This window comes from Zootermopsis nevadensis, unplaced genomic scaffold, assembly GCF_977971745.1.
Source record: "Zootermopsis nevadensis isolate Lab colony 2312 unplaced genomic scaffold, Znev_1.0 Znev_ptg000023l, whole genome shotgun sequence".
Taxonomy (NCBI): domain Eukaryota; kingdom Metazoa; phylum Arthropoda; class Insecta; order Blattodea; family Termopsidae; genus Zootermopsis; species Zootermopsis nevadensis.
The window spans coordinates 7323226-7330493 of NW_028259155.1; the positions used below are offsets into that span (position 1 = coordinate 7323226).

The following is a 7268-nucleotide window of genomic DNA, read 5'->3' on the forward strand; positions in this document are numbered from 1 at the left end:
TCGGCGCACGTCAACCAAGTGGGAAAGAAGGCAGCGCAACGATTAGGTGTGCTAGGCCCGCTTATCAATAGGAGAAGTGGCCTGTCAATCAGGAACGGTGTACTACTCTATAAGCAGCTCATCCGTCCCATAATGGATTACGCATGCCCGATCTGGAGGTCAGCTGCCCACAGCCACGTCCAGAAGCTGCAAGTTCTGCAATCCAAGTGTCTTCGAATTGTTACTAACGCGCCCTGGTACGTTAGTAACAGGCAAATACATGAGGATCTGGGGGTCCCTTTCTTTGCCGACCACATCAGAGCACTAACTGAGAGGTTTGACTCGAGGTTAGCTGGTGTGGGGAACCCCTTAGTTCGGCAACTCGGAAGACACTCGTGCCGAATGAGGGCTGCCAGAGTTCACCCAAGGGCAACCGAGGGCGACTGATGTTCAGCAGGCCAGCCGAAGCCATCCCCAAAAGACGGCCAAGTCAGCACAACGAGTGGTTAGACTACTCGGCTACCCTGACTGAGGTTTTTCGTGCTTTCCTCAGTTGTAAGGCGAATGCCAGGGTATAACTTAATAGGGGCACGGCCCGCCACCCTTCCCCCCGATCATGGAGGCCATCAGCTGAAGTGATCTTCCCCCCATGCCGCAGAGGCCTTCAGCCGAAACGGCCCCTCCCTCTCTGGGTTCATACCCCAGAGACCCAACCAACCAAATTCCTTCGACAACTTGCCTGACAGGATAACCTCCCATCAGCAGCAACAAATCCCAGTTTGAATGGTCGAGGCTCCCGCCACGACGAAACCCCGTTAGCGTTAGCAAAATTTCCGTTCTTATATTACGACCGTTTACCATTTCCAGCAATGCGTCTTGTGCGCAGGAATGGTTTCACCTAGGTAGGGACGATGCTTGCGCTTGCGCAGGCCTCTGCCCTCAGTTAGCTTCTTTGGTTGGTTGGTTGGTTACTTTAGTCAGTGTATTTGGTTGGTTGCGGAGTGTATATGTAGTAAGAGAAGATGGGTAAACTGAAAACAAGAGGATTACAGAAGCTGAAGTACTATTGTGAGATGTGTAAGAAGCAATGCCGAGATGCAAACGCGTTCAAGTGCCACACGATGTCTGAATCTCACACGCGGCAACTTTTCTTAGTTGCTGATAACACACAAAAATATAGTAACTTATTCTCCAACCAATTTAAGGATGAATTTTTAAAGGTGCTCAAACATCAATTCGGCAAAAAGGCTGTCAAGGCAAATCGTGTGTACGAGAGTTACATAAAGGACCGTCATCATGTACACATGAACGCCACGCGGTGGGAAACGTTAGCGGACTTCGTGAAGTGGCTCGGACGAGAAGGTTTGTGTTGTGTTGAAGATACTGACCATGGTTGGTATATGACGTATATAGATCATGAAACCAACGCACGGCAAGAGGCTCTTGTCCGAAACAGGAAAAATAAGGCGTTAAAAAGGAAAGCATCAGCCCTTGATGACATGGGTAAGATCGAGAAGGCTAAGGAATGTGCTTCTGTCTTTACGGAATTAGTGCGAAAAGTCGGAGAAGACAAAGTAATTTTAAATTTGAAGTTTAAAAAAATAAGGCGGTAAAAAGGGAAAGCAAGTGAAGTGAAAGTGATAGTGAACTATTTGGGTGACAAATACTACAACAAGAAGGGTGTTGTCACTCAACTTTTAAACAAATATGAAGGGATAGTGACCATGTTGGACAGTGATACCGGTACTGTGTAACAATTGAAATTTCGTCAGGTCCTTTCAAAGGAAGAATAGTTCATGTAGTGTGTAAGTATTGGCCAGACTGTTTTACCCAGGTCCTAGTGTTGTTCGAGAGACGCCAAGGAAAAAAACACGAACTGAGTATCCGAGCTGTGAGGGAGGAGAAGGAGAAACTAAGGAAGGAAAGAAATTTGCAGGCTGAGCAGATCAAGGAGCTGAAAGCAGAAAGTATGTTTGCTCTCATTCTATTTAAGTATGAAGTCAAATATTACAGGCTGCAAATTGCCTCAGAATGAAATTCTGTTCATTACCATGTTCCTGCATGTCTCTTGAGAAGTCCAGATATTCTCCTAGGCATTATGTTCTAGTTACCTTCGCCCTGAGTTGCAGACTAATTTAAGTACCCAAAGAAGAAGAGAGTTTGCTCTCATATTTTGACCTCGAGCCTTAGGAGCTGAAAGGCATTAAAGTTTCAAATTATCCATTTCACAAAACATTTCGGTTCCAATCTTTGCCCCGAAGACGGCAACTCCATTGTTAGTCGAAATGTGGGATAATTTTCAACATTATCAGCTGCAACTCTTTACAGCTAAGGCCCAAATATTCTCCGCACAATCTTGTTCTAAAACAATCTGTGTCTGCGTTCTGCACTTAAAACGTGAGACAAATTGTACGCCAGTGCATTAAAAGAGCGTTAATTATTTCTGTGTCACTTAACCTTAATTATATATAGCAGATGAAAGGGCAAAACAGCAGACTGAATTGTTTGCTAACAAACATTCCTCATATTATTTTTTAGACCGTGGTTCTATTTTGATACGGTCACGTCTCCTTTTCAAAAACCACAAAATTCTTTGCATTTCGGACATTAGTGATGAGGAGGAACTTTGTTTGATTGTTCCCACAATTAGATTCCTCCACTTCTGTGTGAACAACGAAGCAGACGCTGGCTTCGTATTGACATGCGTTTATTACATAGACAATAGTTTCCCAATGCGCAGTCTGTGAGTCCTAAACACTGCAAAATCCGATTGGAATTACGTCTAACTGGCAACAATGTTCTTAAAATCTGTTAAATATCTCAATTGTTTACATTTGTTAAATAAATAAATGATTTTGTTTTTTTGTTAAATACTTCAATATTTAAATAGTGAAATAGATTAGTTCTTTGTAAAATAGTTCAATTGTTTAAATAGTGAACTTGTTTATTTTTTGTTAAATAGTTTAGTATTTAAATAGTGAAATTGTTCAATTTTTTGTTAAATATCTCAGTTGTTTACATTTGTTAAATAAATAAATGATTTAATTTTTTTGTTAAATATTTCAGTATTTAAATAGTGAATTAGTTTAGTTTTTTGTAAAATCGTTCAATTGTTTAAATAGTGAAATTGTTTTTTTTGTTAGATAGTTTAGTATTTCAATAGTTACACTATTCATTTTATTGTTAAATATCTCAATTGTTTACATTTGTTAAATAAATAATAGATTTAGTTTTTTGTTAAATACTTCAGTATTTAAATAGTGAAATAGTTTAGTTCTTTGTAAAATAGTTCAATTGTTTAAATAGTGAAATTGTTTATTTTTGTTAAATAGTTTAGTATTTAAATATTGAAATTGTTGAGTTTTTGTGTTAAATATCTAAGTTGTTTATATTTGTTAAATAAATAAATTATTTAGTTTTTTCTTAAATATTTCAGTATTTAAATAGTGAATTATTTAATTCTTTGTAAAATAGTTCAATTGTTTAAATAGTGAAATTGTTTTTTTTTGTTAGATAGTTTAGTATTTAAATAGTTAGACTGTTCAGTTTTTTGTTAAATATCTCAGTTGTTTACATTTGTTAAATAAATAAATGATTTATTTTTTTTGTTAAATACTTCAGTATTTAAATAGTGAAATAGATTAGTACTTTTTAAAATAGTTCAATTGTGTAAATAGTGAAATATTTATTTTTTTAAATAGTATAGTATTTAAATAGTGAAATTGTTCAGTTTTTTGTTAAATATCTCAGTTGTTTACATTTGTTAAATAAATAAATTATTTAGTTGTTTTGTTAAATACTTCAGTATTTAAATAGTGAAGTAGTTTAGTTCTTTGTAAAATAGTTCAATAGTTTATATACTGAAATTGTTTATTTTTTATTAAATAGTTTAGTATTTAAATAGTGAAATGGTTCAGTTTTTTGTTAAATATATCAGTTTACATTTGTTAAATAAGTAAATGATTTAGTTTTTTTGTTAAATATTTCAGTATTTAAATAGTGAATTAGTTTAGTTCTTTGTAAAATAGTTCAATTGTTTAAATAGTGAAATTGTTTATTTTTTGTTAGATAGTTTAGTATTTAAATAGTGAAATTGTTCAATTTTTTTGTTAAATATCTCAATTGTTTACATTTGTTAAATAAATAAATGATTTAGTTTTTTTGTTAAATACTTCAGTATTTAAATAGTGAAATAATTTAGTTCTTTGTAAAATACTTCATTATTTTCAATACTGATATTGTTTATTTTTTGTTAGATAGTTTATTATTTAAATAGTGAAATTGTTCAGTTTTTTGTTAAATATCTCAGTTGTTTACATCTGTTAAATGAATTATTTAGTTGTTTTGTTATATACTTCAGTATTTAAATAGTGAAATAGTTTAGTTCTTTGTAAAATAGTTCAATTGTTTAAATAGTGAAATTGTTTATTTTTTGTTAAATAGTTTAGTATTTAAATAGTGACATTGTTCAGTTTTTTTGTTACATATCTCAGTTGTTTACATCTGTTAAATAAATAATTTAGTTGTTTTCTTAAATACTTTAGTTTTTAAATAGTGAAATATTTTAGTTCTTTGTAAAATAGTTCAACTGTTTAAATAGTGAAATTATTTATTTTTTGTTAAATAGTTTAGTATTTAAATAGCGAATTAGTTTAGTTATTTGTAAAATAGTGAAATTGTTTAAATAGTGAAATTGTTTATTTTTTGTTAGATAGTGTAGTATTTAAATAGTTAGGCTGTTCAATTTGTAGCTTAGATGCGTCATGTTTGTGTTGAGTCACAAATTGTCATCACCCGATAGCAGATGTAGGACACACCACACATCACAAATTTGAAAATGAACATCTGACTATAGACATGCAGAACATTACGAAGACTGAAAAACCTACAAAAGAAAATCTACAAAACAAATCAATAAATCAATAAATGGTTGCATTGAAATATATAATAGTTTTAAAGGTATAAATGACGATAAAAACCTGAAGATGATTGAATAATAGCATCGAAACATGTCGTTAATAATAAGCGCCGAATAAATGTAACATCGTAATACGATTAAAAGCGCTATAATTTTAACAACATTTTAAATTAAGTTTGTGTATAGTCTGGAATAATAAATACATACTTAGACTGTTCAGTTTTTTTGTTAAATATCTCAATTGTTTACATTTGTTAAATAAATAAATGATTTAGTTTTTTGTTAAATACTTCAGTATTTAAATAGTGAAATAGATTAGTTCTTTGTAAAATATTTCAATTGTTTAAATAGTGAAATTATTTATTTTTTGTTAAATAGTTTAGTATTTAAATAGTGAAATTGTTCAGTTTTTTTTAAATATCTCAATTATTTACATTTGTTAAATAAATAAATGATTTAGTTTTTTTGTTAAATACTTCAGTATTTAAATAGTGAAATAGATTAGTTCTTTGTAAAATAGTTCAATTGTTTAAATAGTGAAATTGTTTATTTCTTAAATAGTTTAGTATTTAAATAGTGAAATTGTTCAGTTTTTTAAATATCTCAATTGTTTACATTTGTTAAATAAATAAATGATATAGTTTTTTTGTTAAATACTTCAGTATTTAAATAGTGAAATAGATTAGTTCTTTGTAAAATAGTTCAATTGTTTAAATAGTGAAATTGTTTATTTTATTTAAATAGTTTAGTATTTAAATAGTGAAATTGTTCAGTTTTTTTAATATCTCAATTGTTTACATTTGTTAAATAAATAAATGATTTAGCTTTTTTGTTAAATATTTCAGTATTAATTAGTGAATTAGTTTAGTTCTTTGTAAAATCGTTCAATTGTTTAAATAGTGAAATTTTTTTTGTTAGATAGTTTAGTATTTCAATAGTTACACTGTTCATTTTATTGTTAAATATCTCAATTGTTTACATTTGTTAAATAAATAATAAATTTAGTTTTTTTGTTAAATACTTCAGTATTTAAATAGTGAAATAGATTAGTTCTTTGTATAATAGTTAAATTGTTTAAATAGTGAAATTATTTATTTTTTGTTAAATAGTTTAGTATTTAAATAGTGAAATTATTCAGTTTTTTGTTAAGTATCTCAGTTGTTTACATCTGTTAAATAAATAAATTATTTAGTTGTTTTGTTAAATACTTCAGTATTTAAATAGTGAAATATATTAGTTCTTTGTAAAATAGTTCAATTGTTAAATAGTGAAATTGTTTATTTTTTGTTAAATAGTTTAGTATTTAAATAGTGAAATTGTTCAGTTTTTTGTTAAATATCTCAGTTGTTTACATCTGTTAAATAAATAAATTATTTAGTTGTTTTGTTACGTACTTCAGTATTTAAATAGTGAAATAGATTAGTTCTTTGTAAAATAGTTCAATTGTTTATATAGTGAAATTGTTAATTTTTTGTTAAATAGTTTAGTATTTAAATAGTGAAATTGTTCAGTTTTTTGTTAAATATGTCAGTTGTTTACATTTGTTAAATAAATAATTGTTTTTTGTTAAATATTTCAGTATTTAAATATTGAATTAATTTAGTTCTTTGTAAAATAGTTCAATTGTTTAAATAGTGAAATTGTTTATTTTTTGTTAGATAGTTTAGTATTTAAATAGTGAAATTGTTTATTTTTTGTTAGATAGTTTAGTATTTAAATAGTGAAATTGTTCAGTTTTTTTTGTTAAATATCTCAGTTGTTTACATTTGTTAAATAAATAAATTATTTAGTTTTTTGTTAAATACTTCAGTATTTAAATAGTGAATTAGTTTAGTTCTTTGTAAAATAGTGAAATTGTTTAGTATTTAAATAGTGAAATAGTTTAGTTCTTTGTAAAATAGTTCAATTGTTTAAATAGTGAAATAGTTTAGTTCTTTGTAAAATAGTTCAATTGTTTAAATAGTGAAATTGTTCAGTTTTTTTGTTAAATTATTTAGTGTTTTGTGAATTGTTTCTAATTATATATTTAAGAATATTACATAAAAAACATGTTTATAAACTTTTCTCTTGTTATTTTGGCAAAGTAATATTTTGTCGCCCTCAGTGCACTAGTGGTTAATGTGGTCACCACTGGACCCAAGGTACGCGGGTTCAAACCCGGCAGAGGTCGATGGATATTTAAGGGGTGATAAATTCCATAGCACAACTTCCTTCAGCGGGGAATTAAAGCCGGTGGTCCCATGCCGTAGATTTATGGCACGAAAAAACATGAACGAGATATTTCGAAAGCAAAACTCGCTAGCCATTTCTCACCCACTTATCTCCTGATTCCTACCAGATGGCTCTAGCAGTCAAAAATCAGGACTGAGTA

The 7268-nt window shown here is 29.7% G+C and overlaps 1 pseudogene; it reads left to right on the forward strand.

Annotated features, from left to right (window-relative positions):
- Positions 1-2768, forward strand: LOC147872891 (DNA/RNA-binding protein KIN17 pseudogene; annotated as a pseudogene).
- Positions 2769-7268: the final 4500 nt, after the last annotated feature.